This window comes from Lissotriton helveticus, chromosome 8 (assembly GCF_964261635.1).
Source record: "Lissotriton helveticus chromosome 8, aLisHel1.1, whole genome shotgun sequence".
NCBI lineage: Eukaryota > Metazoa > Chordata > Amphibia > Caudata > Salamandridae > Lissotriton > Lissotriton helveticus.
Window position 1 is genome coordinate 34179568 of NC_136069.1, and position 27462 is coordinate 34207029.

A 27462-nucleotide genomic window follows, 5' to 3' on the forward strand; every position below is an offset into this window, starting at 1 on the left:
CTACAACTACTCACAAAAACAGCAGCAGATAGTGAGAGAAGGAATGAATCTACGAAACAACTAACAACAATGACACCACAGACACTGAGCACCATACAAGGCCAAAGGACAGAATACTACAATGGAATGGTACCCTGCAGACCCAGCAGCAGAGACACAACCAACTGCAACCACAAACAACACATATCCTAAAATGTATGGCCTCATGTGAGGTTCAAGATGCAACCCTCCAAGACATGTTGGGAGGATGTAGCCTTACGACTAGATCGTTTACCTCGAAGCCGGTGAACCGGGTTCGAGTCTCGGCAACGACGCTCAACATCCTGTGATTCTGGCACATCACTTAATCTCCCCGTACCTAACAAAGAAATGTATGTGTCCATCTGTAACGAAAGTGGTGCTCATGTAAAGCGCTCTGATACCCGATGTGTCGGGTCTAGTTCGTGCTATATATAACTATTGAAAAAATAAAATAAAAAATGTGGGTGATAAATTGCAATAGCTCAGATGGTAAGAGACAGTGCTTTAGGGTCACAATAACTTTGGGCCAGAAACATAAAAAGGAAAAGGAAAAATAGCAGTATTTCAATGAGCATCGAGTGGCAGACGCTGTTTTAAGGTTAGAATGCTAGATCGCTCGACTGGGAAACAATGCAATGGCACATTCATTATACTCTGGATTAAAAGACATTTTAATTGTTTTATGTCACACGATACAAACACTTTAAAAAACGTATCATACCCATCATGTGCTAGCCTTTGTTCTGATATGCCCAGAATACCCTGATGCTGGTCATACGGCAGTCATTATCAAGATGTGTCCAAACACTGCATCAAACTGCTGGAGTGTGGAGTTAGTTACACAAAAAATCCACCCAAAGGGCAGAATGCTGGTGAAATCTACCTGGCCAATAAAGAATTTCACATTTCAAATCTACTTCCTAAATTAATTATGTTTGAGCAAAAAAGCATTAATAGATTTCTATTTTGTTTTAATAAAACTAGCACAAATTAAATGCTTTGCAACAAAGCTCAACTCAAATATTTTGCAATAGAAAGTGGTATTATTCATGTTTCCACAAAACATACTAACACAATATAAATGTTGTGTAATAGGTAATTTCAGGTAGCTTGGTAATCACTGTACACCAAGCAAGATGAGGCCCATTTAATCGGACAAGCTGCTCTGAAAATCATGTAATTGACAGCTCCTGTATCAACAGAGAGGGGCACTCCTTGACCGTATGTGCACAGCAACCATTGTCCTTATACCCAAGGTTGGGAAGCCTGCAGACTGGTGGGACTCCTACAGGCTGATATCTCTGCTTAATGTGGACACTAAATTACTGACAAACCGATTGAGAGGGGTAATCTTGGATTTGAAACACCCAGACCAGAATGAGTTTATGCCACATAGATCGATCACATTGAACATTGCCACAACAGAAGGAATTAGGGCTCCGTTGGCAGTAGCCTCACTGGACACCAATAAGGGTTTGATTCAGTGAAATGGCCCTTCTTATTCGGCATTATGAGCAAGATGGGCTTTGGTTCCAGCTTCTTGAAATGGGGAGGTTGCTCTATACCACTGGTACTCATAGTACGGCCCGCGACGCCTTCACTGGCGGTCCGCGGACCTTGCCTTGCAGTTTCCACTGCCGGCAGTAAACACAGAAGAAGACTGCAGGAGCATAAGTAGTGAATACCTATTAATTAGTTATTCACTATGTATGCTCATGCGGCCATCTTCTGTGTTTACTGCTGGTCTCTGTGACGTTAGGGCACCTTCAGAAAGCTTCCCAAAAGGCCCTTTAAAAGTCAGATGTAAGCGCTTTCCCAGCTCACTTTTAAGAGGGCGTTTTGGGAAGCTTCCTGTTTGGACAGAGACAGATACAGACACAGAGACAGATAGAGATAGAGACACAGAGACAGATAGAGATAGAGACACAGAGACAGATAGAGATAGAGAAACAGATAGAGATAGAGACACTGAGACAGATAGAGATAGAGACACAGAGACAGATAGAGACAGAGACACAGAGACCGATAGAGATAGAGACACAGAGACAGATAGAAATACAGACACAGAGACAGATAGAGATAGAGACACAGAGACAGATAGAGATAGAGACATAGAGACAGATAGAGACAGAGACACAGAGACCGATAGAGATAGAGACACAGAGACAGATAGAAATAGAGACACAGAGACAGATAGAGACACAGAGACAGATAGAGACACAGAGACAGATAGAGATAGAGACACAGAGACCGATAGAGACACAGAGACAGATAGAGATAGAGACACAGAGACAGATAGAGACACAGAGACCGATAGAGATAGAGACACGGAGACAGATAGAGATAGAGACACAGAGACAGATAGAGATAGAGACACAGAGACCGATAGAAATAGAGACACAGAGACCAATAGAGATAGAGATAGAGACACAGAGACAGATAGAGATAGAGACACAGAGACAGATAGAGATAGAGACACAGAGGCAGATAGAGATAGAGACACAGAGGCAGATAGAGACACAGAGACGGATAGAAATAGAGACAAAGAGACAGATAGAGATAGAGACACAGATACAGATAGAGATAGAGACACAGAGACAGATAGAGATAGAGACACAGAGACAGATAGAGATAGAGACACAGAGACAGATAGAGATAGAGACACAGAGACAGATAGAGACACAGAGACGGATAGAGATAGAGACACAGAGACAGATAGAGATAGAGATACAGAGACCGATAGAGACACAGAGACAGATAGAGATAGAGATAGAGATAGAGACACAGAGACCGATAGAAATAGAGACACAGAGACAGATAGAGATAGAGACACAGACCCAGATAGAGATAGAGACACAGAGACAGATAGAGACACAGAGACAGATAGAGACACAGAGACAGATAGAGATAGAGACAAAGAGACAGATAGATATAGAGACACAGAGACAGATAGAGATACAGACACAGAGACAGATAGAGATAGAGACACAGAGACAGATTGAGATAGAGACACAGAGACCGATAGAGATAGAGACACAGAGACAGATAGAGATAGAGACACAGAGACAGATAGAGATAGAGACAAAGAGACAGATAGAGACAAAGAGACATACAGAGACACACAGACAGATAGAGACACAGAGACAGATAGAGATAGAGACACAGAGACCGATAGAGACACAGAGACAGATAGAGATAGAGACACAGAGACAGATAGAGATAGAGATAGAGACACAGAGACAGATAGAGATAGAGACACAGAGACAGATAGAGATAGAGACACAGAGACAGATAGAGATAGAGATACAGAGACAGATAGAGATAGAGACGCAGAGACCGATAGAGAAAGAGACACAGAGACAGATAGAGATAGAGATAGAGATAGAGACACAGAGACAGATAGAGATAGAGAGACAGATAGAGATAGAGATAGAGATAGAGACACAGAGACAGATAGAGACACAGAGACAGATAGAGATAGAGACACAGAGACAGATAGAGATAGAGACACAGGGACCGATAGAAATAGAGACACAGAGACAGATAGAGATAGAGACACAGAGACAGATAGAGATAGAGACACAGAGACAGATAGAAATAGAGACACAGAGACAGATAGAGATAGAGATACAGAGACAGATAGAGATAGAGACGCAGAGACCGATAGAGAAAGAGACACAGAGACAGATAGAGATAGAGATAGAGATAGAGACACAGAGACAGATAGAGATAGAGATAGAGAGACAGATAGAGATAGAGACACAGAGACAGATAGAGATAGAGAGACAGATAGAGATAGAGACACAGAGACAGATAGAGATAGAGACACAGAGACAGATAGAGACACAGAGACAGATAGAGACACAGAGACAGATAGAGATAGAGACACAGAGACAGATAGAGATAGAGACACAGAGACAGATAGAGATAGAGACACAGAGACAGATAGAGATAGAGAGACAGATAGAGATAGAGAGACAGATAGAGATAGAGATAGAGATAGAGACACAGAGACAGATAGAGATAGAGAGACAGATAGAGATAGAGATAGAGACACAGAGACAGATAGAGATAGAGAGACAGATAGAGATAGAGATAGAGACACATAGACAGATAGAGATAGAGACACAGAGACAGATAGAGAGAGACAGATAGAGATAGAGATAGAGACACAGAGACAGATAGAGATAGAGATAGAGACAGATAGAGATAGAGAGACAGATAGAGATAGAGATAGATATAGAGACACAGAGACAGATAGAGACACAGAGACAGATAGAGATAGAGACACAGAGACGGATAGAGATAGAGACACAGAGACAGATAGAGACACAGAGACCGATAGAGACACAGAGACAGATAGAGATACAGAGACAGATAGAGATAGAGACACAGAGACCGATAGAGATAGAGACACAGAGACTGATAGAGATACAGAGACCGATAGAGGGGACAGATAGAGACACAGATAGAGGCGACAGATAGAGACACAGAGACAGATAGAGATAGAGACACAGAGACAGATAGAAATAGAGACACAGAGACAGATAGAGATAGAGACACAGAGACAGATAGAGATAGAGACACAGAGACCGATAGAGATAGAGACACAGAGACCGATAGAGATAGAGACACAGAGACTGATAGAGATACAGAGACCGATAGAGGGGAACAGATAGAGACACAGATAGAGGCGACAGATAGAGACACAGAGACAGATAGAGATAGAGACACAGAGACAGATAGAAATAGAGACACAGAGATAGATAGAGATAGAGACACAGAGACAGATAGAGACACAGAGACCGATAGAGATAGAGACACAGAGACTGATAGAGATACAGAGACCGATAGAGGCGACAGATAGAGACACAGAGACAGATAGAGATAGAGATAGAGACAGATAGAAATAGAGACACAGAGACTGATAGAGACACAGAGACCGATAGAGACACAGAGACCAATAGAGATAGAGATAGAGACACAGAGACAGATAGAGACACAGAGACCGATAGAGACACAGAGACCAATAGAGATAGAGATAGAGACACAGAGACAGATAGAGATAGAGATACAGAGACAGATAGAGATAGAGATAGAGATAGAGATAGAGATAGAGACAGATAGAGATAGAGACACAGAGACAGATAGAGATAGAGATAGAGATAGAGACAGATAGAGATAGAGACACAGAGACAGATAGAGACACAGAGACTGATAGAGACACAGAGACCAATAGAGATAGAGATAGAGACACAGAGACAGATAGAGATACAGATACAGAGACAGATAGAGATAGAGATAGAGATAGAGACAGATAGAGATAGAGACACAGAGACAGATATAGATAGAGACACAGAGACAGATAGAGATAGAGACACAGAGACAGATAGAGACACAGAGACAGATAGAAATAGAGACACAGAGACAGAGAGAGAGAGAGACACAGAGACAGATAGAGATAGAGATAGAGATAGAGACAGATAGAAATAGAGACACAGAGACTGATAGAGATACAGAGACCAATAGAGATAGAGATAGAGACACAGAGACAGATAGAGACACAGAGACCGATAGAGATAGAGAGACAGATAGAGATAGAGACACAGAGACAGATAGAGATAGAGACACAGAGACAGATAGAGATAGAGACACAGAGACAGATAGAAATAGAGACACAGAGACAGATAGAGACACAGAGACAGATAGAGATAGAGACACAGAGACCAATAGAGATAGAGATAGAGACACAGAGACAGATAGAGATGGAGACACAGAGACAGATAGAGACACAGAGACAGATAGAGACACAGAGACAGATAGAGATAGAGACACAGAGACCAATAGAGATAGAGATAGAGACACAGAGACAGATAGAGATAGAGACACAGAGACAGATAGAGATAGAGACACAGAGACAGATAGAGATAGAGACACAGAGACCAATAGAGATAGAGACACAGAGACAGACAGAGATAGAGATACAGAGACAGATAGAGATAGAGATAGAGACAGATAGAGATAGAGACACAGAGACAGATAGAGATAGAGACAAAGAGACAGATAGAGATAGAGACACAGAGACAGATAGAGATAGAGACACAGAGACAGATAGAGATAGAGATAGAGATAGAGACAGATAGAGACCGATAGAGATAGAGACACAGAGACAGATAGAGACACAGAGACAGATAGAGATAGAGATAGAGATAGAGATAGAGATAGAGACAGATAGAGATAGAGACACAGAGACAGATAGAGACACAGAGACTGATAGAGACACAGAGACCAATAGAGATAGAGATAGAGACACAGAGACAGATAGAGATACAGATACAGAGACAGATAGAGATAGAGATAGAGATAGAGACAGATAGAGATAGAGACACAGAGACAGATATAGATAGAGACACAGAGACAGATAGAGATAGAGACACAGAGACAGATAGAGACACAGAGACAGATAGAAATAGAGACACAGAGACAGAGAGAGACACAGAGACAGATAGAGATAGAGATAGAGATAGAGACAGATAGAAATAGAGACACAGAGACTGATAGAGATACAGAGACCAATAGAGATAGAGATAGAGACACAGAGACAGATAGAGACACAGAGACCGATAGAGATAGAGAGACAGATAGAGATAGAGACACAGAGACAGATAGAGATAGAGACACAGAGACAGATAGAGATAGAGACACAGAGACAGATAGAAATAGAGACACAGAGACAGATAGAGACACAGAGACAGATAGAGATAGAGACACAGAGACCAATAGAGATAGAGATAGAGACACAGAGACAGATAGAGATGGAGACACAGAGACAGATAGAGACACAGAGACAGATAGAGATAGAGACACAGAGACAGATAGAGATAGAGACACAGAGACAGATAGAAATAGAGACACAGAGACAGATAGAGACACAGAGACAGATAGAGATAGAGACACAGAGACCAATAGAGATAGAGATAGAGACACAGAGACAGATAGAGATGGAGACACAGAGACAGATAGAGACACAGAGACAGATAGAGACACAGAGACAGATAGAGATAGAGACACAGAGACCAATAGAGATAGAGATAGAGACACAGAGACAGATAGAGATAGAGACACAGAGACAGATAGAGATAGAGACACAGAGACAGATAGAGATAGAGACACAGAGACCGATAGAGATAGAGACACAGAGACAGACAGAGATAGAGATACAGAGACAGATAGAGATAGAGACAGATAGAGATAGAGACACAGAGACAGATAGAGATAGAGACAAAGAGACAGATAGAGATAGAGACACAGAGACAGATAGAGATAGAGACACAGAGACAGATAGAGATAGAGATAGAGATAGAGACAGATAGAGACCGATAGAGATAGAGACACAGAGACAGATAGAGATAGAGACACAGAGACCGATAGAGATAGAGACACAGAGACAGATAGAGATAGAGACACAGAGACCGATAGAGATAGAGACACAGAGACAGATAGAAATAGAGACACAGAGACAGATAGAGACACAGAGACAGATAGAGATAGAGACACAGAGACAGAGATAGAGACACAGAGACAGATAGAGATAGAGATAGAGACACAGAGACAGACAGAGATAGAGACACAGAGACCGATAGAAATAGAGACACAGAGACAGATAGAGATAGAGACACAGAGACAGATAGAGATAGAGACACAGAGACAGATAGAGATAGAGACACAGAGACCGATAGAGATAGAGACACAGAGACCGATAGAGACACAGAGACAGAGACAGATAGAGATAGAGACACAGAGACAGATAGAGATAGAGATAGAGACACAGAGACAGATAGAGATAGAGACACAGAGACCGATAGAGACACAGAGACAGATAGAGATAGAGACACAGAGACAGATAGAGACACAGAGACAGATAGAGATAGAGACACAGAGACAGATAGAGGCGACAGATAGAGACACAGAGACAGATAGAGATAGAGACACAGAGACCGATAGAGATAGAGACACAGAGACCGATAGAGACACAGAGACAGATAGAGATAGAGACACAGAGACAGATAGAAATAGAGACACAGAGACAGATAGAGGCGACAGATAGAGACACAGAGACAGATAGAGATAGAGACACAGAGACCGATAGAGATAGAGACACAGAGACCGATAGAGACACAGAGACAGATAGAGATAGAGACACAGAGACAAATAGAGATAGAGACACAGAGACAGATAGAGATAGAGACACAGAGACAGATAGAGATAGAGACACAGAGACAGATAGAGACACAGAGACCGACAGAGACACAGAGACAGATAGAGGCGACAGTAGAGACAGGGACAGACAGAGATAGAGACAAAAAGAAACAGACAGGGACAGACAGAGACAGAAAGAAACAGACAGGGACAGACAGAGTCAGACAGAGACAGAAAGAAACAGACAGGGACAGACAGGGGCAGAAAGAAACAGAGGCGGGGATAGAGGCAGGGACAGATAGAGGCAGGGACAGATAGAGGCAGGGACAGATAGAGGCAGGGACAGATAGAGGCAAGGACAGAGACAGAGAGGGAGACAGACAGATAGGGAGACAGACAGAGAGGGAGACAGACAGACAGAGAGGGAGACAGACAGACAGACAGAGAGGGAGACAGACAGACAGAGAGGGAGACAGACAGACAGACAGACAGAGAGGGAGACAGACAGACAGAGAGGGAGACAGAGAGGGAGAGGGTCAGTGTGACCCTAAGGAAGTCACAATAAAGTTTTTTGAATCCTCCATTTTTTTAATACCTGTTTTGCCGCAATGGCATCTTGTGATGACGTCATACGCCGCACGCTGAGCCACAGGATTAAAGGATTACCTAGATGCAGTTGAGAGAACATCCCCTTGAAGAGGAGAGTGTCGAATGGCGGGAGCTTCGATAAAACTAAGGTTTGTGTCGGGAGGTTTTATAAGGATTGCGGAGTAAACTATGGAGATATAGACTTTAAATGTCTTGTTCACCGATGTGTTTGCAGATATTGCGGTGCCGATGGTTGGCGGCAAAATGTCACCTTAGTCCATAAGCTTGCTTGAGAAGGTATGCACGCAAATACTTTTATAACTCTTTACAGGTCAACTTGCTTTAGACAAACTTTGTAAAAGTGAATATCTTTGCTGTTTTAGTGCGAATTCAAAAACAAATTCCGTTTGGACGTGTGGCGCAGAGGATTCGTATTCTTGCTGTAAGCTGCCTTTTTGAAATTACAAGGGAGTGCACGTGGCCTTCAATATTCTGTTGTGATTTTGTGTCTGGCCCTTTTAAAGGTTATCATTAAGTATGGTGTATATTGTGTTACTTTCGATAGAACTACAAGGTTGAAGGACACTGTCTGGTCAACATTTGTGTGTGTCGGGTGCGCAAGGAAACATTTAAGGTACTTTTTACTCTGAAGATAGCTGAGGTGGCGGAGTATGATTGAAAGCGACATGTATATAATACAAGCACTTTGGTTTTATTTTCACAGCTCTTTTCCCCGGCTCCTGACGAGAACCCCTTTAATTATCTGTAGGGTTTGAAACACGTAGACCTGTTTGTGTTTGGCAAATTTAAGTATTATTAATAAAGAAGGTGTCAGGTTTATTTAAAATAATACATAATCAAAAGGATTTTAGTACATAAACCTGAAGCTTATACTATTTTGCCATCATTTGCTGGGATTCTATCTATCCCCCTTCTATTTTTCTTTTTTATAAAATCTTTTCATCTCTTCTTTTGATTTTTTTCTACTATAACCTGTTTCTGATTTATTGTGGAAAAGTGGGCTTTTCTGTTATATTGAATCTGTGTTATATTGAATTTTGATTGATTTGGATAAATGTATATGGATGTAATTATATGTACAATGTAAATATTATTGTTAGGTCCTTTTGAAAATTGTTCTATTGTGTATCTAAAAATAAAAAGATTCCAAGAGTAGATTTAAAAAATAAAAAGAAATCCATTTAAAATAATTTGAAAAATTATTTTCAATTACTATGAGTGGCACGAGTGATTGGTAGATTTGGTTGTACTAGTGGTATCAGCATTGGCTCATTTGTGTTTGGATTAGCCAGAACCTTGGCCTCTACATTAAGAAGAAATAAATGGCGGTACGACGCTTGCTGATCTGGAAGTCTACCAGGCTTGTGGAACACAACAATCTCTGCGTGTCTTCAATTGCAAGGCAGACGACCCTGCTCCCTGGCCTCCTCTACTAGTCTACAAAAGCGCGGCCCCAGCTGCAGAAAATATGGTTTAAAAAATTCACCTGGGAAGCCATTCGGTCCCGGGGCCTTTCCAGGCTGCATCTCACCCAGTGACACACCCAGTTCCTCTTCCGAGAGCGTAAGCGGGAGATCCAGCTCTTCACTTACTGCATCAGAAAGGGCCTTAGGTGGCAGGTCATCGAGGAGGCGACCAACTACAGCTGCGGGGAGGCATTTCCTGGGGGCATAAAGGTCTGCATAGTACATGGCAAAGCTTTCAGCAATAATGGAGGGGTCTGTGAGAGAGGACCCATCCGGGCCCAAAATGACTGGCAGGGCTTAGGAGTATATAACGACCTCTGGCATAACCTAGTCAGTAAATTGCTGGACTTATCTCCTAACGGGCTTCGTCTAGAAGAAGATGGGCATATTCCTGCTGCCTCAACAGGAGTTGGCGGCGAGCCTGCTGATCTGCACTATCTCTACAGCGAGATTCCAATTCAAATTGCTTCACCTCCGCCTGGACGAGGGACTCCCTACACAATCTATGAGGTGCTGCACAAAAAGAAATGTCTACCCCCGGCGCGTGGGCTTCATCGCCTCCCAAAGGCAGTCAGCCCCTTCTACCGTCCCTACGTTAGATGTCAAACATTGGTCAATGGCACCATCCAGATGATCTCTATAGTCTTCTCTCTGGAGGTTCTATGCAGAGAGACGCCACCAAAACGGCTGCTGTGCCCGGCCCACACGTAACGTGAGAGTGGTCGGCGAGTGGTCCGATAGTCCACACGGAAGAATATCGGCTGCAATCACTCTGTTATCTATTGCCCGGGGGGACAAAGATATAATCAAGGTGGGAGAAGGAGTCATGGACGGCCGACAGGTATGTATAGCCCTGCGCCGTCCCATGTAGCGGTCGCCAGGGGTCCACCCAATCCAGACCCGCCACCTGTGAATGTAACTTAGTATGCCTACCTGCGTCCAATAGACCCCCAGGTCTCCAACGATCCCAGACCAGGTCTAGCACGTCACTTCAATCCCACCCACAACAGCCAGCCTATCAGGCATGTCTGTCCACAGGGTCATGAGTTTTTCCCCCCATGCCCAAAGAAAGGGGTCGGGGGGGCATATACATATCGCAGTACTATGGATTCGGTCCCTACCGTCCCCTGAAGAAATAAATACCTACCCTGCGTGTCCCTCCATGTCTTCATATGTGTGTGTATGGAACCCGCCTATGGATCAGAATCGCAACTCCCCGGGACCCCCTCGCAAACCCGGAGTGAAGTACATGAATGAAACCAAAGCGTTGAAAGCACAGCGCCTTAGTGCCCATACGATGTGTTTCTTGCAGCATGAGGATGTCTGAATGCATTCGCTTCGCCTGTTTGAGTGTAGCGCCTCACTTGATTTTGTCTAGCGCCCCCCTGACATTCCAACTCATCATTTGAAGGGTCCCAGAGGGATCCCCGCTTATCACAAAGAAGACACCGCCATGTGAAGGTTCGAAGTACAAATGTGGTCTAGACAAGAATATGTGGTCTGGATAAGGCGACTCTGAAGCAATGTAGGCCAGTGTGATCAAACAACAAAACCCCCTTCCCCCCCAAACATCCAAACAGCACCCCCCCACCCTATACCTCAAAAACAATGAAGTATCGTGAGTGGCAGACCCCAACGGGAGGTCGCCCCCCGTCAGTCAATGGATCCCCAACTTACAGCCCATTCTCAGCTAGCCCTTTCCCTGCCAACTGATGTGTTGCAGGGATATCGGCCCTCAATTGTTCTTCCCCGGTCAAGGCAAACATATCAAAGAACTATTGGAATAAAGCGCCCCCCCCAAGATTAGTCTGATGAGGTAGGCAGTTGCTGGGCTGATGCAGCTCGGGATGAGATGCCACACGACTGAGACCTTCACCTGGACCTGGAGCATCTGTTCCCCTCCCCCTCTGCGTAGGTTGTTTCCGCACCATCTCGCTCGACGAGGAATCAGAGTCCCTCCGGCGCGGTGCGTGTGGGCGAAGATGCACTGTCTCATCGGTCCATTGGAAGACCTCTTCCGGCGAGTCGAAAAAATGGGTGCGGGATCGATAGACCACCCACAGTCTGGCTGGGTAGCATAGGGCAAAGGGAAGTTTGAGCTCCCGGAGACGGGCCTTCGCTGCCATAAAAGACTGCAATCGTTGCTGAACCAGTTTAATATTGTTGGGGAAAATTAGGATACGTGCATTGTCAAACAGCAGTGGTTCCTTGGCCCAAGCCTGTTTCAGGACAGTGACCCCGGAGGGAGCCAACTCTCAAGCCACTAGGTGAGGAACCGCTCCATGCCACCCTCCTCGCACCCCTCCAGGAATCCAACGATGCGAATGTTGTTGCACCGAGCCCTCCCTTCAGCGTCTTGTACCCGGGATGCCAGCCCTCGTTGGATCGTCTCCAGTGAGGCTACTTGCTTCTGCAGGGTATCGACCACGTCTTCCACCCCAGAGAACCTCATATCCATAATCTGTGCCACCACGTTGCGTAAATCTTGTTGTAGCAACATGGCGGCGGATCCAACCGCCCCAATCTTGGCATCCAGGGCATATCTCGACTGGGTGATGGCGGCCATTAGGGCGGCATTGTCAGGCACGTCACTAGGCGCCCCCCTCCACCACCCGGACACCACTGCAGAGGCCCCAGGGCCCGTGACCTTGTCTCTTGTACTTTGCTTGGATGATCCCCCACCCGGCCGGTCACTTGTCATGGCAAGTTCGACACATCCCTGTGGCAAAAAGTGTTGAGCCCGCCTCTTGAACAGCGTAGTCTGGATATTGTGGGACCCCAAAATGCCACTAGGGGATAGGTTGCTGCGTAGCTCTGTTACGTGGATTCACCCCAATGCAAGAGGCTGGTATCCATCAGGGGGGGTCCTCTCCAGTCAGTCTGGCCTGACTGCCGATCACAGGGTTGGAAATAGGATGAGGAGAAGGTGACCTCAGGAACCCCACACAACCAAGGGCCACTGATAAGGACACCACTCACCTGGTCCGCTCGCAATCCAAAAGTCCACTACAAGTGCCGTTCCCAGCCGAGAGCGCGGGGTCCCACTATAATCCCTCTAGCGCCTCCACACAGTGTACAGATGGCGTCACTGCAGCCTTAACCGTGTACTCGGGGACCTTGTGGCGAGCTCGTGTGGCCCGACCGACCACCAAGGCGAGCCGGCTGCTCCTCAGAGGAGGTATGTGTGTTGGTCAGTCCCTCACCAGGGGTCCCAAGAAAGCACAGGAGGCGCCCGTCCCAAACTCCAAAGGCAGGGTTCCAAATACGACCCCACAATGCAGCTGGCCCCCAACACAGAACTTCAGGTGGCAGAGGGGAGATAGGCCTGAGAGGCCCCGCACCAGGCACCGGCAGGACCACAGATTCTCGCCCGTATAATGGCCACCGCTCCCTCAAGTAGTTGGCAGATGACACCCGCGGCTAAACACAGCCGCTGATCGTTGGTACATAGTTCCCAAAGGGAGGGGGTCAGCCAGAGGGCACATTCTGGTCACCAGGGAAAGCCACCCAGGGGGGCCACCACTCCTGCGATCTTCCACTGGGGCCCACGTGGCCTGATAGACCTCCTGTGTGAGCCCAGGGGGAAGGGAGCGCACAGCAGGGCCTCGACCCGGGGAAGCCACTATCACTGGCTCTTGATCAATCCTAGTGCGGCGATGTTTAGCCCCCGGCCCAGCAAGGCCCAGCACAGTCTGGCGCTCTGGCCTCCGCCGCAGGCCACCTGATCCCAGCGAAGACAGGCCCGAAGCAAAATGGAAAACAAGACTTATAAGTGTGGAATATGGACATGATACCAACAAAGAAATTCATCCTTTTCTGTAGACTGGATGGGAGTATATGAAGTAATATCATATTGGATTTATGGGTACAGCTTTTTCCCAGCACTGACGGAGTTGGTGTATGATACTATGAAATGGGATTATGGATAAAATGACAACATAGGGATCCTTCAATTATGTTTATCAATATACTGAGGCTCAATATTAGGTTTTGCAGTAGAAAGAGGATTGAATATGGTGACCATGGGGGATGCAGGAGTGAAATTATCTGGGTACCTTTGTCGCCAGAGATCTAACAGGTTCAGACTCTTAATATAGTCTAACATGACTCTGGACATTCGCGGCTTATTCTGTTTATGAGTACGAGATGTAGCGTCTAGCTCCAGAGTCATAAGAAAATTATTGAAAACTCACCCTAATCAATTTCTCTGGATGGTCAACAATATCGGAGATCTGCATCTATCATATTTAGACCGAATAAGACAGATTACAAGATTACTTGAGACCAAGATATAGAGAGCTGGGCCTTATTTTAATATTCTTTAAGATATTTTCTCATTTAAGGGGGAGGTGTAATGGCTGCCTTACTCAGACCTTATGCCTCTAATGTAGATTGACATTATTATTTATTTTTGGTGATAGTGCCATGAGCGGTGCTTCTTCTTGCTAAGCCTCAGCCATTCTTGTAAATCTTTCATTGAGTCTCCTGGATTAAGACCACATTTTGAGGGTGTTGTTTAACAAATTGAGCAACAACCCGTCATGATTTTATTTTCAAGGCAGTAGACAAGAGAATAGTTAATCAATTAGGCGTGTTCTCTGATTTGTCATTATGAACCCATATTAATGCCAAGACTGGCTGTGTAAAGAGTGGTAGCTTTGTATCATGCATCTGGAACATTAATATCAGCATTTTCCCATTAGTAACAATTCTCTTCGCCACATTTACAGTACTTCCTGAGTGCACAACCACTGCTATCCCAACTTGTGGAAAGGTCTGTTGCCCACTCCCATCCTTAGTACACTTATCTAAACTGCAACAATTTAAACATCATCCCAACAAAAATCTGACAAAGAGCTCCACTCTGGTGTAATTCTTTCCAGTGCTCCCTCCTCTACACTACTTACAGGTGATGGGGACAGAGGTTGTGTCAACCAATACCAAGTGACCCCTCCCTTTTGGTGGCTTGCTATCATTTTGACCAGTGTCTTAAGAGCCAGGAGGACTCTTCTTTCAAGTACATCCACTAATCAATTCAGTTTTATTGTCAGCAAGTGGTGTACACAGTTCAGCTGTGGTCCATTTACGTCCATCACCAGTCATCTCTGGGTGTGGTATGGTTAGCCTGTAATCATGTTAGGTGATCTTCCCTCTCGTCACTTCGTGGAATCTATTTTTCTCTACGCCTCTTTTCGTCTCTGTCCTGGAGTCTTCATCGACATCTTAGGCGTCATCTGTTCTAGGTAGTTATTGGGCCCTGGAGTGAAGTGAGGGTGATCACCCCACTCATCTCCAGGTTAGTCCACCATCTGGGGTGAGTTTGACACTCTTTGGCCCTCATAGTCTGGGTGCCAGAGGAGACCTGCACTCTATTACAGGCAGTGTCATTCTGCAGCCGGTGTCTTTCCTCAAACCATGTCAAGGAAACTGCTGGTGTTTCAAAGACATTTTGACCTGGAATATCACCTTCACTTTGACAGGGCATAGTAGCATATTTTTTAGTCCCAAGGACCTCGTTATTTTGCTTTATGGGGTTGTAGGTTTTTGTTGTTTCTGACCAATGGTGGTATAATATGGGAATACTATTATTTTATAGGAGTCAAGTAGTGTCTCCCCTTTTGCTCTAGTCTTACAAAGAATAAGCTCTCGGTCCCGATAGTTGGGGAATCATACTATCACCGGCCTCGGAGGGGCCATTGGGGGAGGCTTACTAATCATCACCCTTTACAATGTTTCTAAAAAAAAGCAGGAGGAAAGATTTGAGCTCTATCAAGAAGAGCCGGATTTTCAAGAAATCCGCTGATTTCAATCCCTCTGTATTTTTCATGTTTTATTAGAAGCCTTTCCTGTTTAACTAAAGAAATGTTGATCAGGTTGTATTGAATACACCAAAGGAACATAAAACGAGGCCCACGTGTGGCCTGTGTCATTTATTTGATATAACTGTACTGAATACACCGAAGCAAAGCAACGCGAGACCAATGTGTGTTCTTAACCATTTGTTTATGTAAACAAACTTAGAGAGAGATACACTGGTATTGACAATAGTGATTATATGAAATGTATGCTTTTCTCCCCACCAGAACCATTGTTCTTATATACTCAGACATGTGCCATGGTCACTTCTCAATACAAACGTCAGGTAACATACTACTGGAACTTTGGTTTAGCGTATGTTTGCCGGAAACTATAAACTTTCTGATCTACATAGTATTTCATACAGATCAACCACAGGAGGGAGGTCTTGAGTGACTGTGCAATAAAAGTATGACACCATTTAAACTGGAATGTTTCCTCTACAAAGACCAGATTACTAAATGTTCTATTATGGGCACATCTGCAGTAGAATCTATGACCGTATGAACATTGAAGACTGCTACACCCCAAGTGCCAACTCAGATGAACCAAATAAGAGTGGTTGGCACTGGCTAGTAATATTTCTAGCAAAAGAGAATTCTGTGCGAATTCTATATGTCAATCTTAAAAATGAAATATCAGACAGAATATTATTTCACAATAAAAGGTCTGATTAATGGGGTGCAAACACTTTCGCCATTTGAGCTCCTCACTTTTGGGGAGATTATAGTGGGTTGGGTAAATGTCTGAGATGCCTCTGACAGCAAGTAGTTCAAAGTAATATTATGAATTTTTGGGGAAACTATTTTGGATTCCAGAACGAAGCAGCCTGCTGAACATTCCAAGCACAGCATCCACAGAGACAAATGACCCCATCTGACAATCCATTGCCTAAGTATCTGCCTGATGAAAATTCCAAGCACAGCACCCACATAGAGACAAATGACCCTCAGCTGACAATCCACTGCCTAAGTATCTGCCTGATGAACATTCCGAGCACAGCATCAACATAGAGACAAATGACCCCAGCTGACAATCCACTGCCTAAGTATCTGCCTGATGAACATTCCAAGCTCAGCATCCACATAGAGGCCAATGACCCCCAGCCGACAATCCACTGCCTAAGTATCTAGCTGATGAACATTCCGAGCACAGCATCCACATAGAGACAAATGACACCTAGCTCTCAATCCACTGCCTAAGTATCTGCCTGATGATCATATTGGGCACAGCATCCACAGAGACAAATGACCCCATCTGACAATCCACTGCCTAAGTATCTGCCTGATGAACATTCCAAGCACAGCATCCACATAGAGACAAATGACCCCCAGCCGACAATCCACTGCCTAAGTATCTGCCTGATGAACATTCCAAGCTCAGCATCCACATAGAGACAAATGACCCCCGCTGACAATCCACTGTCTAAGTATCTGCCTGATGAAAATTCCAAGCACAGCACCCACATAGAGACAAATGACCCTCAGCTGACAATCCACTGCCTAAGTATCTGCCTGATGAACATTCCGTGGTACAAAAGGGGGTGGTGATGGACGGAGCATCTGAACCAATCAAACACTCACACCCAGTCAACAGATCTGGGTTTAATCCATCACCGTTCTTTAGCCCACTCTGCCACCCCAGTTCAGACATGGCCATATGCAAATCAGTCTGACCCTGTGCCTCATGGGAACAGTCCAGCCCGAACTGCAAAGCCATGCCTTCCCTGGACCGGAAACAAGCTTCCGGGGACCGGTTTCTGGCATTTCAGCCGTCTTCAGCCCGGCTTGATTGAATCCAGTGGCAAAGTGAGCAAGGGACTCACGTCTGAGCATACCCTGCCAACTTATGGCGAACAAAGTGGTACAAAATAGGGTGGTGATGGAAGGAGCATCTGAACCAATCAAACACTCACACCATGTCAACAGATCTGGGTTTAATCCATCACCGTTCTTTAGCCCACTCTGCCACCCCAGTTCAGACATGGCCATATGCAAATCAGTCTGACCCTGTGCCTCATGGGAACAGTCCAGCCCGAACTGCCAAGCCATGCCTTCCCTGGACCGGAAACAAGTTTCCGGGGACCGGTTTCTGGCATTTCAGCCGCCTTCAGCCCGGCTTGCTTGAATCCAGCGGCAGAGTGAGCAAGGGACTCACGTCTGAGCATACCCTGCCAACTTATGGCGAACAAAGTGGTACAAAAGGGGGTGGTGATGGACAGAGCATCTGAACCAATCAAACACTCACACCCAGTCAACAGATCTGGGTTTAATCCATCACCGTTCTTTAGCCCACTCTGCCACCCCAGTTCAGACATGGCCATATGCAAATCAGTCTGACCCTGTGCCTCATGGGAACAGTCCAGCCCGAACTGCCAAGCCATGCCTTCCCTGGACCGGAAACAAGCTTACGGGGACCGGTTTCGGGCATTTCAGCCGTCTTCAGCCCTGCTTGCTTGAATCCAGTGGCAAAGTGAGCAAGGGACTCACGTCTGAGCATACCCTGCCAACTTATGGCGAACAAAGTGGTACAAAAGGGGGTGGTGATGGACGGAGCACCTGAACCAATCAAACACTCACGCCCAGTCAACAGATCTGGGTTTAATCCATCACCGTTCTTTAGCCCACTCTGACACCCCAGTTCAGACATGGCCATATGCAAATCAGTATGACCCTGTGCCTCATGGGAACAGTCCAGCCCGAACTGCCAAGCCATGCCTTCCCTGGACCGGAAACAAGCTTCCGGGGACAGGTTTCTGGCATTTCAGCCGTCTTCAGCCGGGCTTGCTTGACTCCAGTGGCAAAGTGAGCAAGGGACTCACGTCTGAGCATACCCTGCCAACTTATGGCGAATAAAATGGTACAAAAGGGGGTGGTGATGGATGGAGCATCTGAATCAATCAAACACTCACACCCAGTCAACAGATCTGGGTTTAATCCATCACCGTTCTTTAGCCCACTCTGCCACCCCAGTTCAGACATGGCCATATGCAAATCAGTCTGACCCTGTGCCTCATGGGAACAGTCCAGCCCGAACTGCCAAGCCATGCCTTCCCTGGACCGGAAACAAGCTTCCGGGGACCGGTTTCTGGCATTTCAGCCGTCTTCAGTCCGGCTTGCTTGAATCCAGTGGCAAGGTGAGCAAGGGACTCACGTCTGAGCATACCCTGCCAACTTATGGCGAACAAAGTGGTACACAAGGGGGTGGTGATGGACGGAGCATCTGAACAAATCAAACACTCACACCCAGTCAACAGATCTGGGTTTAATCCATCACCGTTCTTTAGCCCACTCTGCCACCCCAGTTCAGACATGGCCATATGCAAATCAGTATGACCCTGTGCCTCATGGAACAGTCCAGCCCGAACTGCCAAGCCATGCCTTCCCTGGACCGGAAACAAGCTTCCGGGGACCGGTTTCTGGCATTTCAGCCGTCTTCAGCCCGGCTTGCTTGAATCAAGCCCATCGAGCACAGCATCCGCATAGGGACAAATGACCCCTCAGCTGACAATCCACTGCCTAACTATCTGTCTGTTTCCTTGCAGACTTGGCATTGCCAGAGTGAAAGCAAAGTCCAGCACCAAACATTCTGTGGCCTGGCTGATGGAGTATATGTGTTGTTTAAGAGACCAGAACTGGTGGTATGAAATGTTTTTTGCATATAAAAGATGTATAGGTGCACCTCGGGTTAGGCTTTTGACTTTAGGCCTCTTGTTGATTTAAGTGTGGGTTCAATATGATTTTTGGGTTTCATTATGCCTTGCTAACAGCATGGCTAGCGAAGCAGAGCATCATATTTTTTGAGTGCGGGGAGCTGATAGAGGAAAGTATGGGAATTTAGAAAATAAATAGCTTTTGAGTCCCCCAGAGGGCTTCTGAGCTGTGGGGAGTCATTTGTTGGCAACTAACTCTTCGATTAGCCTTGCAGAAACAAAAGTACATACGTGTCCAGGCAATGTAAACCATTTGTAGTGCGCTCAGGGTCTGAAACATGGAGTCATTAATCCCAATGTTAATGAAAATGTCTATATATTGGTTTCATGTTTTTTGCGTGTCAAGAGTAAAACAAACCCAAAACTAGCCTCCAGCTTGTGGGTTGAACATGTGCTAGTTTTTCAACATGAGGTTTTAATTACGTCTTGCTGATAGGCTTGAGAGTGAACTATAGTGTTGTATGTTTGGTTACAGAGAGCTAACAGACTAATGTATGATTTAGCAGTTTTAGACATTACGAAAAAATAAGCTATCGTCAGCCCCAACGTGGATGGGAGTACTTACCTAAGCAGGAGGAGTCTCAACAATGCTGAAAGTAGACAAAGACTTGCATAGGAAGAAGAGAGGAAAACGTATAACCAGCATAAAGACTGACAAAAAGGGAAAGACGGAACAATTAGAAGACAGAAAAAACAATACAGAGGGATGACACGGAGAGGAAAAACCAACAAAGAACTATAAGGTTCTCTCATTCTGGCAATCTTTGACCCCCAGACCTGGGAAGCGGAGGACAACCAACGAGGAGTGGACTCACGGAGGAGGATACCGTGCTGCACAGTGAACACGATGAGGAGCTCCAGCACATATGTCAGCCAGGAGGAATCAAAGCTGAGGAGCTCTGTTGGAGGGAAGACCACCAACGAGGAGTCGACTCACGGAGGAGGATACCGTGCTGCACAGTGAACACGATGAGGAGCTCCAGCACATATGTCAGCCAGGAGGAATCAAAGCTGAGGAGCTCTGTTGGAGGGAAGACCACCAACGAGGAGTCGACTCACGGAGGAGGATACCGTGCTGCACAGTGAACACGATGAGGAGCTCCAGCACGGATGACAGTCTGGAAGAATCGAAACCAAGGAGCTGCTGTTGGAGGGAGGAGGACCATGGAGCCAAGGGGCAGACCTAGAAATACAGGTAAATGACAGAGATGGAAGCCTGCACTCCACCTGGAAACACTGTGGCCCCACCATGGTTCTGATGAGGACCAGGTGCGTGACAGAGGTAGTTCGGGGAAGGAACTGGTAGGCAAGAGTACAAGCATAGAGGCTGGTGCGGAGTCCAAGGAGAACAACCGGGGTCAAAACCATGACAATCGTGCATTTATGACCCTCAAATCTCCTGGGTTTCTTTTCTTTTAGAGGCAAGTCTTGATGGCCAAACTAAGTGCCTTATTCTTGTGATGGATAAGAAAGTGTGAAGGGCTAAGAAACATAGCAGAAGAAAGGATAAAACAGGAGAAAGAAAGAGGAAGAAATTCAGGCAGATCATAGAAAGCAGAACAGGCTGGAAAAGATATAGGGCTAGATGTAGGTAAATCAGATTTACCGATTCATAAATACTGAATTTTATCGATTCGGTATTCATGGATCGGTAAATCTGATGTAGGTAATTATTTGGTAACAAATACCGAATCAGTAGGATTCGATATTTACCGATTCGGTAATTACAGAATCGGTATTTGCCATTGATTCCTATGGGCCTTGAAGCCCATAGGAATCATTGGCAAATACCGATTCGGTAATTACCGAATCGGTAAAAATACCGAATTGCCAAGGGGGACAGGGTGTCACTTTGACACCCTGCTGCACCCCTGTTTCAGGCTTGTGTGCCATGTGACACACATACATGCCCTTAGGGCAGGTATGTGTGCCACATGGCACAGGTGTACATGCACAGATGTGCATGTACACAGGAATTCGTTATTTACCACCCAATAGTATTGGGTGGTAAATAACGAATTTTTAAAGGCCTGTGGCACTGTTTACTATGCCACCTACATATTGATTTACAGAATCGGTAAATTTACCGATTCGGTATTTTACCGATTCTGTAAATTTACCGAAACGGTAAATTTACCGATTCTGTAAATCAAAGGCCCCCTACATTACAAAACCCAAATACCTTTCGATAACGGCTGAAATCGGCCGTTACCGACCAGTATTTGGTCTCCTACATCTGGCCCATAGTTGGGAAGAACAGCAATAGATCCATTGGATCTCCAATAATCGAGATTTTTATTTTTTATTTGACCTGTGTTAAAATGACACTTACCTTTAATCTGGGGACATTGGAGGTGGCGCCTCCGCCGCTCTCTACTCGAGCTCGGCGGGGATGGGTAGGTCACAACGCCCGGACGCAGAAGACTTCAGCCACACCTCCGGGGCTTAGCTCTGCAGTTCAGCCCCGCCGAACACTCACGTGGCCTCTAAACATATGACCATTAGGCATAGGAGAATCCACTAAGGTAACATTACAACACATATGATACTAGCATGTTGTTGTCTTCACTTTGGTCCTGAAGAATCGCGGTCAATATACCATTAGCGAGAAACATGTTGACCACATGCACTGCTAGTTTCTACTAGGGGTTACACAACATAATAGGTTGACACCTAGGCAATTAGCTTCACCTTTTACCTGTAGCCAGGGGACCCCCAGAATAAAGTCCATTCCGGTACCCCTTGTTACATTTTAGCCGCCTTATCATAGGAATACACGACCCTGCCCACATACCCCCACTTCACCAAAAGGCAGTTGGAAAAAGATCTCCGCCAAAGAGCCCCTCTCTGAGGTGTGCCCGTCGGGGATTGCACCGCCTCCCCGACGAGGAGCAACCGCCGATGATGAAGCATGACACTCCTCGGGGTGTGTGAGGCAAATACATCCAACAAAATGGATGCCCCAGGTTATCATTTAAATCCCCCCCTTGGTCACGCCAGCTAAATCCCCTTACCTCCTTTTCCTCTAGGAACAGTGCAGCAAAAACCCCCCCTTTTTTGATTTGACTCTCTAGTACTCAGTACGGACACTAAGCTGCTACTGGACCTTCCACCATCTTGAGTGGTTAATAGTGTCCTCTCGCCTCCCCCCTCTTTGAAACCTACAGGTGTACATGCACAGATGTGCATGTACACAGGAATTCGTTATTTACCACCCAATAGTATTGGGTGGTAAATAACGAATTTTTAAAGGCCTGTGGCACTGTTTACTATGCCACCTACATATTGATTTACAGAATCGGTAAATTTACCGATTCGGTATTTTACCGATTCTGTAAATTTACCGAAACGGTAAATTTACCGATTCTGTAAATCAAAGGCCCCCTACATTACAAAACCCAAATACCTTTCGATAACGGCTGAAATCGGCCGTTACCGACCAGTATTTGGTCTCCTACATCTGGCCCATAGTTGGGAAGAACAGCAATAGATCCATTGGATCTCCAATAATCGAGATTTTTATTTTTTATTTGACCTGTGTTAAAATGACACTTACCTTTAATCTGGGGACATTGGAGGTGGCGCCTCCGCCGCTCTCTGGAGCTAAGAAGGAGCCTCAGGGACAAATCCTAGGGAGAGTAGAAGAAAGAATCCTATTAGATCTTTACTGACTTTTCAAAGAATTTGAGCCTGTATGATGAATGGAGAACAATAAAACAGTTACTCAGAAAGCCTTGTAATTGACCTGGGTTACTGTATTTAAACAAACAAAACAGAGACCGAGAAATTAATATGCAGAGTCCCTCAGCCTCACCCTTTTCAACATGTACAAGACTCTACTCGCCAACATCACTGTCTTTTCCAACAGCGATCACACACAAGTCATCTTTTCCCTGACGGACAAAACAACCACCGCCAGAACTAACTTCTCAAACTGCATGACCATGAAAGCAGACTGGATGCAAACCAACTGCCTGCAGCTCAACTCTGACAAGACAGAAGTACTGGTCTTTGACATCAAGACCTCCCCAATGGACTCCACCTGGTGGCCATCGAAGATAGGACCAAACCCTGCACCCACAGACCACGCAAGTAATCTAGGATCACCCTATTCAGCATGGCGGCTCAAGTCAGTGCAGTGTGCACCTAATGTTTCCACGTCCTACTCATGTTGCGAAAAAATCCTCAAATGGATACCTCAGAACACATGGGGCAGTATTACAATAAGTGCCCTGGGAGCCCAACGGGCGTTTGCGCCCCCTTTGCGCGACCCTGGGGCAATTTGGTATCATAGAAGGTGGTGCAGACGCTTGTGTGTTCCCTTCTATAATACCGATAGCGCTGGCACACATAAAGCGTCAGCGCTACCTTCAGAGGGTGTTTCCTCATTTGCATAGTAGCTTGCCCTATGCAAATGAGAGAATTCCTTTGACTCTGCGCTTGCGGCGTATTACAGAAGCGGGCACAGGAGGTGCACGGACAGTGCGCCATTTTAAAGGTGGCGCACTGTCAGTGCGCCTCCTGACAGCAGCCCTCTGCAGTGGCTAGAGGGGGTCCCATGGACCCCCCAGACATCCCCCTGCAGGCGGGTGCTGTCACTGACTGCACCCGCTTGCAAGGGGATCTCTATTCCTGTGTAAAAGTGCAGGCGGTGCCACCTGCACTGTGAAAACATGGAGCAGCTGCTCCGTGTTCACACATGAATGCGCTGCCACAGGAGAGGTGGGAAGGGGAGAGGCTGCACAGGAGAGGGGGGGAAGGGTCGAGGCTGCACGGGAGAGGTGGGAAGGGGAGAGGCTGCACGGGAGAGGTGGGAAGAGGAGAGGCTGCACAGGAGAGGGGGGAAGGGTCGAGGCTGCACGGGAGAGGTGGGAAGGGAAGAGGCTGCATGGGAGAGGTGGGAAGGGAAGAGGCTGCACAGGAGAGGTGGGAAGGGTCGAGTCTGAACGGGAGAGGTGGGAAGAGGAGAGGCTGCACGGGAGAGGTGGGAAGGGAAGAGGCTGCACGGGAGAGGTGGGAAGGGTCGAGGCTGCACAGGAGAGGGGAGAGGCTGCACAGGAGAGGTGGGAAGAGGCTGCACAGCAGAGGTGGGAGGGGAGAGGCTGCACAGGAGAGGTGGGAAGAGGCTGCACAGGAGAGGTGGGAAGAGGCTGCACAGGAGAGGAGGGAGGGGAGAGGCTGCACAGGAGAGGTGGGAAGAGGCTGCACAGGAGAGGTGGGAAGAGGAGAGGCTGCACGGGAGAGGTGGGAAGGGAAGAGGCTGCACGGGAGAGGTGGGAAGGGTCGAGGCTGCACAGGAGAGGGGAGAGGCTGCACAGGAGAGGTGGGAAGAGGCTGCACAGGAGAGGTGGGAGGGGAGAGGCTGCACAGGAGAGGTGGGAGGGGAGAGGCTGCACAGGAGAGGTGGGAAGAGGCTGCACAGGAGAGGTGGGAGGGGAGAGGCTGCACAGGAGAGGTGGGAAGAGGCTGCACAGGAGAGGTGGGAAGAGGCTGCACAGGAGAGGTGGGAGGGGGAGAGGCTGCACAGGAGAGGTGGGAAGGGAAGAGGCTGCACGGGAGAGGTGGGAAGGGTCGAGGCTGCACAGGAGAGGTGGGAAGAGGAGAGGCTGCACGGGAGAGGTGGGAAGGGAAGAGGCTGCACGGGAGAGGTGGGAAGGGTCGAGGCTGCACAGGAGAGGTGGGAAGGGTCGAGGCTGCACAGGAGAGGTGGGAAGGGTCTAGTCTGCACGGGAGAGGTGGGAAGGGAAGAGGCTGCACGGGAGAGGTGGGAAGGGAAGAGGCTGCACGGGAGAGGTGGGAAGGGTCTAGTCTGCACGGGAGAGGTGGGAAGGGTCTAGTCTGCACGGGAGAGGTGGGAAGGGAAGAGGCTGCACGGGAGAGGCGGGAAGGGAAGAGGCTGCAGAGGAGAGGTGGGAGGGGAGAGGTCGCACAGGAGAGGTGGGAGGGGAGAGGAGGGAAGAGGCTGCACGGGAGAGGCGGGAAGGGAAGAGGCTGCAGAGGAGAGGTGGGAGGCTAGAGGCCGCACAGGAGAGGTGGGAAGGGTCGAGGCTGCACGGGAGAGGTCGGAAGGGTTGAGGCTGCACAGGAGAGGTGGGAAGGGTCGAGGCTGCACAGGAGAGGTGGGAGGGGAGAGGCCACACAGGAGAGGTGGGAGGGGAGAGGCCGAGGCCGCACAGGAGAGGTGGGAAGGGTCGAGGCTGCACGGGAGAGGTCGGAAGGGTTGAGGCTGCACAGGAGAGGTGGGAAGGGTCGAGGCTGCACAGGAGAGGTGGGAGGGGAGAGGCCGCACAGGAGAGGTGGGAGGGGAGAGGCCGAGGCCGCACAGGAGAGGTGGGAGGGGAGAGGCCGCACAGGAGAGGTGGGAGGGGAGAGGCCGAGGCCGCACAGGAAAGGTGGGAGGGGAGATGCCGCACAGGAGAGGTGGGAGGGGAGAGGTGGGAGATGAGATGTGAAGGGGCTGCAGGCGGGGGTTGGGACATGGCTTGAAGTGGGGAGTTGAGGTTGTCAAGAAGCGGGGAGCGGAGGGTGGACGGGAAGACTCCTACCTGCGCAGACCCCTGCTCAGAGCCCTCTCTCCTTCAGCCTGGGACGGTGAAGATGACAATCTGAGGCGGGGGTGATGTTCGAGGTCAGAGGGTGAAGGTCACCGCACAGACAGAGGATCCTTCCACCCCTAAAGCTGCGTGAGCCGAGGAAGAGGCCGGAATTGACTGCATTCACTGCTGGTGCTGTCTCTGCCCTCGCTGACCTGGAAGAGAAAATCACAGGCCACAGGGCTGAGTGTAACTAAAAGAGAAAATAGACTAAACTTAGTCCACTAATGCCATTAACATCAGCGTGAGTGCAGAAGTGTTTCTCAGTTCCTGTTTAAAACTCTTACTTTTTAATACATACTTCTGAATGCAAAGATATGATCTGACATATGAAGTTGAAACTCTTCTACGTGTTAAAGAAATACACTTATTTGGATTTTGAATTTGAATTTGAATTTTAATAGATTTCTAGAGCGCACTGTTACCGAGACGGTTTCCTGGCGCTAGATAGCGGTGGACCGGTGGGGTAAGGACGGGGGCTAGACTGCTAGGGATCTGGGAAACAAGAAGGTTTTAAGGAGTTTACGGAATTCCACATAGGAAGTGGAAGCTCTGAGGGCAAAAGGTAGGGAATTCCAAAAAGAAGGGGCTAGGACCGCAAATCTCGTCCCCCCAGACCTCTTCTTCCTGAAGCGAGGGACTGTCAATAAAGCTTGGTGAGAGGAACGAAGCTCTCTGGCCGGGAGGTAAGGAGATATAATCTCGCAAAGGAAGGCAGGGGCAGTCCCAGACCTAGCCTGGTATGTCATACAGCCCAGCTTAAAGAGAGCCCTCTCCTTCACCGGTAGCCAATGCAGTGATTGCAACAGGGGGGAGGTGTAGTGAAATTTGGGGAGTCCGTAAATCAGGCGGGCGGCCTGATTTTGTATCAACTGAAGTCGGTGAATCAGGTAGTCTGGGGCGCCATTATAGACCACATTCCCATAGTCAAGGCGCGATAGCACCATGGCCATGAGAATGAGCTTAAGGGCAGGAACAGAGAAAAAGCGTGAAACCTTACGGATAG

General features: G+C 47.2%; 1 pseudogene across 1 annotated transcript in view; it reads right to left on the bottom strand.

The window, feature by feature from the left end:
- The window catches only part of LOC144772286 (uncharacterized), a 253279-nt pseudogene extending 226548 nt beyond the window's left edge, over nt 1-26731 (bottom strand). The window contains exons 1-2 of the transcript XR_013599705.1: nt 26409-26731; nt 23416-23553 (exon numbers count right to left, since the gene is read on the bottom strand). The product of XR_013599705.1 is annotated as an uncharacterized LOC144772286 (transcript). The remainder of the gene's footprint in view (nt 1-23415; nt 23554-26408) is intronic.
- Between the last annotated feature and the right edge of the window lie 731 nt (nt 26732-27462).